Raw genomic sequence first — 11,174 nt, forward strand, 5'->3', positions numbered from 1 at the left:
TGCCCCACAGCTCACGTTCCCTTACCCAAAAGCATCGACAAAAGAGGACGACCAATCCTCTATCAAGGAGGCAGAATGGTATGTAACAACTTCAACCACCTTGGCTACTCCCTTTCCAACTGCAGACTCCTTCACACCTGCTCCTTCTGTGGCGGTGCCCACGCAAGGAACTCTTGCCCCCACAACCCAACCGCTCTACCAGACTGACTACTTAAGTATCTCAGTACACCAGTTAAGGTAAAAGCCCTAGCCACCGCCTTACTGGATCACCCCGACAGAGAGTTTGTTGACTTCCTTACCAATGGGTTCAAAAACAGTTTCCATCCAGGTATAGAAATATATATTTTTGTTCCCCACATAACCTGCAGTCCGCACTCTCTGAGTCAGACACCGTTGACACACTAATAGCCAAAGAAGTCCAGCAAGGTTTCATGATAGGCCCATTCAAAGAGCCTCAATTTTCTCCATTCCGCGTTAGCCCCATTGGCATCGCCACTAGGAAATACTCTGGAAAAAAGAGATTAATCATCGAACTCTCTTCCCCCCACGGCACTAACGTTTCTATATTAATAGCATCATTCCAGCCCCCAACTTCTCTATGCAATATGCAACCATCGACCACGCCATCACTCTCATCCGCAAGGCAGGCCACGGAGCATGCCTCTCTAAAGCAGACATCACCAACGCTTTCAAAGTCATGCCCATTCACCCAGATTTCTGGCGTTACTTTGGAATATTCTGCAAAGGAGCCTATTATTTTGCAGTGCGCCTTGCCTTCGGCTGTAGAAGCAGCCCCAAGATCTTCGACTCTCTCTCAGAGGCCTTATGCTGGATCCTCATCAATAACCACAAGCTTCCCTACGTCCTCCATCTACTCGACGACTTCCTCATCATCACACCCCCATCAGCACCTCCCCACTCAGGGCTTTCCACCCTCATCAAAATCTTTTACGAACTTGGCGTTCCCCTGTCAAAAGAGAAAACCTCAGGGCCACACACTTCTATCGAGTTTCTAGGTATCACTTTAGACTCCGTCACCTTCCAAGCATCTCTGCCTCCCACGAAAATACATCTCATATCACTGCTCCTATCAAATTATCTTCTAGCAGTCAGGTGCACAAACCAACAACTGTTAGCGCTCCTTGGTCACCTTAACTACGCCATCAGAATAATTCCCCAATGAAAATGTTTCCTTTCCAATCTCCTAACAAAAGCAGCAACAATCCCCTCTCTCCATGACAAAGTCACTCTGGACGAAGCTTGTAAAATGGAAATGCACCTCTGGCAAAAGTTCCTATCTTCATGGAACGGCATATCCTTCTTCTATAATGACTACATCACTCAACCAGAAGACATTCAGCTGTACACAGATGCAGCGCCTTCCACCGGCTTCGGGGGATACTACAGCGGTCGTTGGTTCGCTTCCGAATGGCCACCCGAGTTTAGACGCTTCGTCCAACAATCAGACCTTCCCCCATCATCCGCACTCTATGAAATGTATCCCGTCATCATAGCAGCCATCCTTTGGGGGCACGAATGGTCCAGACACTCCATACTCATTCACTCCGATAACTCGGCAGTAGTCGAAATCATAAATAAAGGCCAATCTCGTTCTCAAGCCATCATGCCACTTGTTCGCAGACTAACACTAATATCCGCCCAACACCAGTTTCTCATTCGAGCAGCTCACATTCCTGGCTACCACAATACGATTGCTGACTCTTTGTCTCGTTTTTCCTTCCAGAAGTTCAGAACCTTGGCTCCAGAATCAGATATCCATCCCACGCCAGTTCCACCGTTTTCAGCCTCCATCTTCAACTAAATCCACAATTGGAAGATCTTTCAAGCGCTTCACGGGGAGCGATCCTCGACGGCCTCGCTCAGAGTACCCTCTCCGCTTACCTGACTGGTTGGAACTGTTTCAAGACATACCACACCTTCTACGGACTCCCATTTCCCCTGACAGAGGTTTGGTCCATTTGCAACTTTGTCACTCATGCCCATTCCATTCAAACCTACCTATCCGGAATCAACTTTATCCACAAACTCGCTACCAGCAATCCATGCCTCTCCATTTCTCATTCTCACGTGTCGATGCTCATCCATTCAAACCTACCTATCCAGAATCAACTTTATCCACAAACTCGCTACCGGCAACCCATGCCTCTCCATTTCTCATTCTCACGTGTCGATGCTCATCAAAGGTCTACGGAAACACGAACCAGTCCCCCTCTCTAAACGCTTGCTGTTATCTTCAGACCTTCTTAGTCAATGCATCCTCATGCTACACTCTGGCTACTTGAGTCCTTTGGTTGACAAAACGCTGGAGTCCCTGTTCCTCCTTGCATTTTTTGGCTTCCTGAGGTGCTCGGAATTCGCCCCATCTACTTCTGCCTTCAACCCCGCTATTCATCCAAGCCTTTCAGACATCACAGCTCATACTTCAGATTCCTTCATATACACGCCGAAGAAAAGTAAAACCGACCATCTAGGAGAGTCATTCCATATCTACATTTTTCGCCTCGACTCCTTTCTCAGTCCATATGAGCCACTTTCCAAATACATTCTTTCCAGATATGCCAACCATTCATTACCTCAAGAACCACTCTTTCTCACAGAGAACAAAAAAATGGCTTAAAGATTCTGGTTTAACAAACACTTTCAAAATATCCTCAGCATCTCCGGAATATCTCCCGAACACTACTCCATCCATTCCTTCCGGATCGGAGCAGCCACCATGGCCGCCAGCACAGATATCTCGGATGAAACGATCAGAGTTCTAGGTCGCTGGTCATCCGAAAAATATCGCTCATACATCTGCAATAATCTCAATGATCTCCGTCAAGCTCAAGCCCGTATCTGCTCATTTAAAACTTTGGGGGTCTTCCAGCCACCTGGCTTGCTACCTAGCAAGACGAAGCCCCCACTCTGAGTCTCCCCGCCAAGACTCCCCGATCAGCCTGATCGAGGACCTCAACATCCTTCCCTCCCTATTTCATCCAAACACGACCTTTCAATAAAAATACTTCATCTTCATTGTTGAGGCATGGTCTTTGCTAGTGAAATGAAGTTAACAAGTTAACTAAAGTTCGGGAGCGGACCACGCCTCAACCAATCAGCTTCTGCCCGTCAACGCACTTATACTGAACCAACCTCCTCAGCTCAGTTTGTCTCAGTTTCTCGACCCCACCCAACCCTCCCCTTCTAACTCATCCCTTCAACCCCCCCCCACATTCCTCAATTCTCTAAACTCCCCTTCTAACTCATCCCTTCAACCCCCCCTCACTTTCCTCAAGTCTCTAAACTCCCCTTCTAACTCATCCTCTCAACCCCCCCTCACTTTTCTCAAATCTTTAAACTCCCCTTCTAACTCATCCCTCCAACCCCCCCCCCCACCCACATACACACCTTACTCAAGTCTCTAAACATCCCCTCTCTACTCCACAGTCCGCATCCGGGGGGTCTTCCAGCCACCTGGCTTGCTACCTAGCGAGACGAAGCCCCCACTCTGAGTCTCCCCGCCAAGACTCCCCGATCAGCCGGATCGAGGACCTCAACATCCTTCCCTCCCTATTTCATCCAAACATGAATACTTCATCTTCATTGTTGAGGCGTGGTCTTTGCTAGTGAAAAACCTATAAATAGTTGTCTATGAGTTTTTGCTGTAGCGCAGGTGTGACAAGCGTTCATGAACGTACTGGTAACTGCTTGTAAAATTTCCCACCAGAACCAATTCCTTAAGACATACTGTGGAAGTAATACCTGGATGGCCAGAGCTTGTGGAGGAGTGTACCCACTGGATTACCTTTTCTCGTACATTAGGTGGAACAAACGTTCATTTGGGTGGGTATTCTGGAGGAGGCGGGTCTTGTGCCTGGGCCTGGGATATTTCGGACATGATGTCCCACTGGACCGGAGATAGAATCAGTGTGGGTGAAATGATGGGTTCTGGAGAGGGATTATGAGGAGTGGAGTCATATTGACAGGAAAGTGAGTCATCTTTGACATTCTTTGAATATGGAAGATAAGTAATTGAAAAGATAAATCGAGCGAAGAACAGTGCCCATCTGGCCTGTCTGGGATTTAAACTTTTGGCTTAGTGTAGGTATTCCAGGTTGCGATGATCCGTTAATACCAGAAATGGATGTCTGGCCCCCTTGAGCCAGTGTTGCCATACTCCAAATGCTGCTTTCATGGCTAACAGGTCAAGATTGCCCACATCGTAATTCTACTCAGCAGAGGAACGTTTGCATGAGTAGTAAGCACATGGAAAAAGTTTAGGGGGATTACCTTGCGTTGGGAGAGGATGGCGCCAATACCGGTGTTAGATGCATCAACTTCTACCACAAAAGGTGCGTTGGGGTCAGGGTAATGCAGAATGGTAGCAGACTCTTAAGTTCATTGAAGGCTTGAATGGCATCCGTAGTCCACTGTAGCTTAGTGTTTCCTCCCCTTACCATGGCAGAGAGTGGGGCGGCGACAGTGCTGAAGTTTCTGATAAATCTTCGGTAGAAGTTAACAAGTCGTAAGAATCATTGGAGTTCCTTTACAGTAGCGGATTGAGGCCAATTTAGAACTGCCCGTACCTTGCCCTCATCCATAGACACCCCTTCTGAACTGATGATATAACCGAGGAAGTAGATTGATGTTTGGTGGAATGCACACTTCTCTATTATGGCATACAGTTGGTGTTCCATGAGTCGCTTTAGAACTACCCAGACCTGTTTGATGTGTTCCTCCAGTGTGTCTGAATAAATCAAGATATCATCAAAATGCACGATTAGGAACTGGTTTAACATTTCTCTGAATACATCGTTTATGAAGGATTGGAATACAGATGGACTATTGGACATGCTTAAAGGCATAACGAGATATTCATAGTGCCCGCAGCTGGTGGAAAAGGCTGTTTTCAATTCATCCCCCACTCGAATGCGAATGAGGTTGTAAGTGCAGCTTGTGTAGAATTTAGCAGATCTCAGTTGTTCCAAAGCTGCGGGGACCAGGGATAACGGATATCTGAATTTGACTTTTATAACATTAAGACCGCTATAGTCAATACAAGGATGAAGACCCCCATCCTTCTTGCCCACAAAGAAGAAGCCGGCTGCTGCTGGAGAATTGGATGGACGAATGAATCCTTTGGCCCGTTCTTCTTCAATGTACAACTTCATTGCTTTCGCCTCAGGTTCTGACAGGGGAAAGATTCTGCCTCAAGGTGGAGAGGTATCAGGTAACAGATCAATGGCACAATCACTGGATCAATGCTGCGGTAGTTGCGAGGCTTTGGTTTTGGTAAAGGCTTCAATCAGGTCTGCATATTCTGAAGGTACATGTGGTGTTAGGTTAGTCTCATTAGATACTTTGGTGGCTCTCACAGGTATAGTTCTTAGACACTTGGACAAACAGCTGGAGTCCCATCGTATAATCTGTCTATCGCGTCAGGAAATTTGTGGATTATGGTCCTGCAGCCAGGGTAACCCGAGGATGACTGGGTTGTGAGGAGAGTGGATGACGAACAGACGAGTAGTTTCGGTGTGTAAACCCCAACTTGCAGAATAAGTACTGGCCGGTTTCCAGGGGGCACACATCTAGCACTGCCACTGCCAAAGGAGATTTGCAAGTGATTAGTGGTATCTATTGTTGTCGAGCTAATATTTCATCAATAAAGTTGCCCGCTGCCCCCGAATCTTACAAGGCTTCGGTGGTCATGGTAACTGACTGGCATGTTCATGTTATGGGCACTTCAAAAGAAGCAATAGTTTGGATAGAGGAAATCAACAAACTCACCCTTTGACTGTGTGATTGAGAGGGTCATGTAGGGCAGTTAGCTCTCAGATGCCCCGCTTGGCCACAATATAAACAGAGATGATTATTGATGGGATGTTCCCGTTCTTCTGTGGTCCCCTTGAAGGTACCATAGCAGTGACAGCATTAAACACTTTTTTCTGAGAGTGTAGGGGTTTATAACGGCATGTGGGTGAGTAAATTATGACAATATTTTTATTATGGTTGAACTATTCCTTGAAAGGCCACAAATGCAAATCATTCAGTTTATCTAAAACAACATTTGAACAAGAGCTACCCTATGTACTACTATTTAATACAGTCAGAGAAGAATGAGGACAGTGAGTTGTGAATCTCTTCATGCAAATTAAACAGTCTTCCAAGATTTTCCTTTACTCCATATTTAAATATTGTACTGCAACTTCATTAATTTCCCCAGTTAGATTTACCAGACATTGCAAAATATCAGGCAAATCATTTTGTTTGAAATTAACTTGCATAGACAGTATGCTTGATATATTTAGATCTACTAAATATTCATGAGTCACACATTTTGCATGTCATTAATTATAGTTTTTCTCTTCCAGCAGTTTGCTCAGGGTGATGGCCAAGGGGCTTTCCATCAGTGAGGGAAATTGCAGTTGGCCCAAGTGCTCTTAGCTGTCTCAGCTGGTATTAGTGTCTATAGTTTACTTACTCCTTAGTCCTAAATTAAGCAGTACAGCTAGAATATTCTTTCTAGAGTGGGAGTCTAATCTGTAGTCAGAATGTAATTCTAGATCGTATTTTAGATTTGTCAGTATGATTTTACCCACATGTAATCCACCTTTACTATATCAGACTCTAGACCTCAAATTGATTCCGATTAGCTGATATGGCAGCTTATCCTCCAGCTCTCAGCTTTTGCTGTGTCACAAGGGCACTTTCACAGACAACTGTGCTTTAAATGAATCAGACTGGACATTGTGAACATCATTAGACTTAAAGACTGACAAAAGACATAGCATTGTTTTCTCAGTGCACGCAAAAATGAAAAATCTGTCATAATCTGTCATGAAAACAGATCATTCCAATTATGACTTTTTTCTCACAAAAGTAGATGGATTAATTAAGTGCTTTTAAATTGCAAAACTGTGCTGCAAAACGGGCTTGCAAAACTGTCTCATTCGTTTCGTGATTCAGTACAATCGTTCAGATCGCTCTCTCACTGAATCATTTGGAGCAATTTCTCACACTGTAAAACAGTATCGTGATATTTATGAATACAGAGAACAAACAGTGCAGGATACAGTGGTTATTAACATTTTTCAGTATAATTAATCAGTAGTAAATTATTGTCCAGAGGTCCGGAACGCTACTGAAACTATGCTTTCATGTGGTACCTTTAACTTTTCTCAGTGCTGGCCAGGACAGGCCAATTACAGTCATTTGTTATTACTGGATTAGGATTTAAAAAAAGCTTTTATCGATACTGCTGAGATTGATTTCCATTTACGGGTATGAATCCTTGCAATTCACAATGTCACTAAAGAGATAAAAAATGCTCATAGATTTAAATGCGGATGAATGGAGGATTTGGTTTTTTGAGCAGTCAAGTACACCATGCTGAAAGTAAACTTTGGGGGCAATTCACTAAACAGTTGCACCAATTTTGCACAACTAACGATAATTTTGATCATCGATTAATCTAACGTTTATTAGAACGATTAATCAACTATTCGCTGATTATTGCAAAGATTAATCATTAGCTCTAAACCAATTATTCAGCTTGTGGCCTGAATTAAAAGGTTGTATTAAACATGCTTACTAACAATAAAGAGGACAAAATCATTTTTTTTAAATACCTCTGAAAGACATTCACTGTATTAAAGGAAAAAAAACAACTTTCTATTAAGTTTAATTTATTAAAGAAATTCATTGCAAAAAATCCTATTGTTATCGTTAAGTTTTTTCAATTTTAAAATTGTCTTAAAAACAAAAGACATTTACTTGAGAAGCAACATATAAGATATTTAGATTTGCTTTAAGAGAATGTATCTTACATATAAGTGTATTTTGTATAGAAGTGTATTTTTTCACTTGGTTATAATTCTGCGAGTGCAGTAAATAAAAAATATACGTTATATTCAATCTCTAAAAGCATGTCTTGATATCTTATATGCTGCGTCTCAGGTGAATGCATCTTTTATTAAAGATTTTTAAATATTTGTGTTATTAATATTATATTCAACATTCTCAGATAACAATTTTTTCTTTAGCAGTATAGCTGCTAAATAAAATGTGCGTTATTTTAAAGGAGTTTTAGATATTTATATTGGAAAACAAGCCAAAAAAAATATCAAAACAAAAACGTATTTTGCTGCAGTGTATTATGGGGTGAAGACGATCCTCTCTCACCTTTCTGTTCACTTCAATCCATCTTTAACTCGCTAAAAACAAACTCTCTTATTAATAAAGCTGCATATCGCCAATTTTCTTCATGAAAAGAAATGCACAGTGACATATATTATGATTCAATAAGTCACAAGCCATCACATTCTAATCTATCTGCAGCAAGCATGCGCGCTTCGAGGGACAAGCGTTCTCTCGACAGCATGTGCATCAGCCGGGTGCAGTTTCAATCTCTCCCCCTTAGATCGGGACATTTGCGCAACTCACAGAAGAGGGACTGACCATACAGAAAAACACCAGTTTCGGATTTTTTTTTTTTTTGCATGATCTGCTTCTGTATATTTTAACTTTAATCAAGCTATAACATTAAGTATAACTGCATTTAAGATGTAATGCCTGGATGTTTCCTTTAAAGATCTCCGTCTCCGATTGTTCCACAATGATAATGCTTCGGAATTTACTTATTTTGTATAAGAATTCCCTAATATTTTGGGATCTACATCACCTGAAGCTTTTTGGAAAGTTTAGAGTGGAAAGTGCTCTCGCACGCCATCATCATTACAGTTTAATGTGATCCCATGTTACATGAAATGAGATCAAATGACTATTCGACAACGAAAATTTTTGTCGACAATATTTTATTGTCCACATTGTCGATATTGTCGACAAATCATTTCAGCCCTTTAATTCATTTCAAATACCTGCATCTTATTCACTAACCACCCGCAATATATTTTAGCAGGTGCAATTTGTGCTTAAATTGTGCTACCTCTTGAGAATTTAAAGGGATAGTTTGCCCAAAAATGAAAATTCTCTCATTATTTACTCACTCTTATGCCATCCCAGATGTGTATGAATTTCAATTTCTGATGTGAAAGTGAAACTAAACGGGCACAACTTGTGACTTCATGATGTAAAAGTAAAAGTGGAGAAGGACTTAAATTTTTATCTGTTTCTCACCCACATGTTCTATCATCATATGAGCAGTAATTCGTCAAATAATGATCAAATGATGGAGAAGGGAATTCTAACAAAAAAAAAATCCTGATGTACAGTTCAGTCAAGTGTACTTTCGGCATGTTAAAGAGATTTATTCAGGTGTCTTGCTGATCTTGAGGGAGAGGTTGTACTCCTGATACCAGTGTGAAGAGATGTTGAGCTGTTTAAGCCCAGAGCCTGGAGTTTCCCATCAGGTTTGGAGGGCACTATGGTGTTGAATTCTGAACTGTAGTCTACAAACAGCATTCTCACATATGTGTTCCTTTTTTCCAGGTGGGATAGAGCAGTGTGTAGTGTAGATGCAATGGCATCATCAGTAGAGCGGTTGTTGCAATATGCAAACTGCAGTGAGCCCAGTGAGGCAGGCAGCACAGAGCAGATGTAATCTCTGATTAGTCTCACAAAGCATTTGCTTTTTTTGATGATGAGGGCAGAGCAACAGGACGCCATTAATTTAAGCAAGTGATTTTGGATTGCTTTGGCACATGCACTATGCTGGACATTTTAAAGCATGCAGGTATTACAGATAAGGAGAGGGAGAGGTTGAAAATGTCTGTAAAAACACCAGCCAGCTGGTTGGCACACGCTCTGATGATGCGGCCCGGAATGCCGTCTGGACCTGCAGCTTTATGGAAATATACCCTTCAGAAGGATCGGGTTACATCCACTACAGAGATGGAGAGTGAATTAACCTCTTTAGCTTTGGCCGTGAAATCTCTCTTCGTGAGGTCTGTGTTATTTCCCTCGAAATGAGCATAAAAATTATTCAGCTCATCCGGGAGAGAGGCAGCAGTGTTCTTGGCAGAGTTTTTATTCCCTTGATCACACCAGGATTTGTTGATCATAAAATATATACCACCACCTTTGCTTTTACCTGAGAGGTCTTTCACTCTGTCTGCTCGGTGTACGGAGTCAAGTCATTTTTATTTGTATAGTGCCTTTCACAACAAAGGAGCTTTACAGAAGATAATGCATTAACAGAAAATGAAACCATAATATCTATAATGTCTCAGAGTCATCATTGTGTAGTTTGATAAAACATGATTGTGAATTGTGTTTAAAAATAAGTAATTAAATAATAATTGTATTTATAACCCCAGTGAGCAAGCCGAAGGCGACTTTGGCAAGGAAAAACTTCATAAGATTTTGGTTAATGGAGAAAAATAACCTTGGGAGAAACCAGGCTGACTGTGCGGGCCAGTTCCCCTCTTGCTAACATAATGAATAGAATGTCAATATTACTTATGTATAGTGCAAGCCATGGTTTATAATTATTAAACTAAGTCAGTCTTAATGTCAGTGTTTAAACAAATGTTTTGTTTGAACTGTAAGATTAATGACAAATGTCTTTGAATTCCATCGTGTATTAACTGCAGTAGTTCACATAGATGCAATTGTCCTTGTTAATTTGCTGATGAAGGATATTTTTGGCAATTCATTGATAGTCTATGTATTCCATTTCAAGAGTGTAGTCCATCAATAGACAGAGGTGATGCAGGCAGAGGTCAGTTTGGTGCATCGCAGTTCAACCTGGCTGGCAATTTCGGTGAGGTCTATCCTAAATCCAAGGTTCAGGCAATGTCATATGAAGTATCCCATGTCTTATGGTTGGAGATGGCATCAGTTCATCCTCTGAAGTCATTCGTAATAGACTGAAGTGTTGTTTGGCTGGCACCGGGTGCTATTGGTCAACATCACTCAGCGACACGTGGGAGTGGAGTCCAACACAAAGCAGGAATGGAGCTGGATCCAGCCTGTTCTGGTGACCTCAGGATAAGAGCCCTGAGGTTGAGACAGGGAAACAAATAGAATCATATTAACATAGATAACATTCAATTTATCGCAGAATTATAGATATGATCAATGTTTCTTGTCTCCGGTTCCAGCAGACCTAACTAAAGCAGCCTGATTGTGAGTTGAAGGGTAAATTAGGTGTATGCCTGGCTAAATAGATGAGTCTTTAGTCTAGACTTAAACTGAGTGACTGTGTCTGCATCTCG

General features: G+C 42.1%; 1 pseudogene; it reads left to right on the plus strand.

The window, feature by feature from the left end:
- The first annotated feature begins 431 nt into the window (after positions 1–431).
- LOC127646603 (uncharacterized) lies at positions 432–1,822 on the plus strand (annotated as a pseudogene).
- Positions 1,823–11,174: the final 9,352 nt, after the last annotated feature.

This window comes from Xyrauchen texanus, chromosome 7 (genome assembly GCF_025860055.1).
Source record: "Xyrauchen texanus isolate HMW12.3.18 chromosome 7, RBS_HiC_50CHRs, whole genome shotgun sequence".
NCBI lineage: Eukaryota > Metazoa > Chordata > Actinopteri > Cypriniformes > Catostomidae > Xyrauchen > Xyrauchen texanus.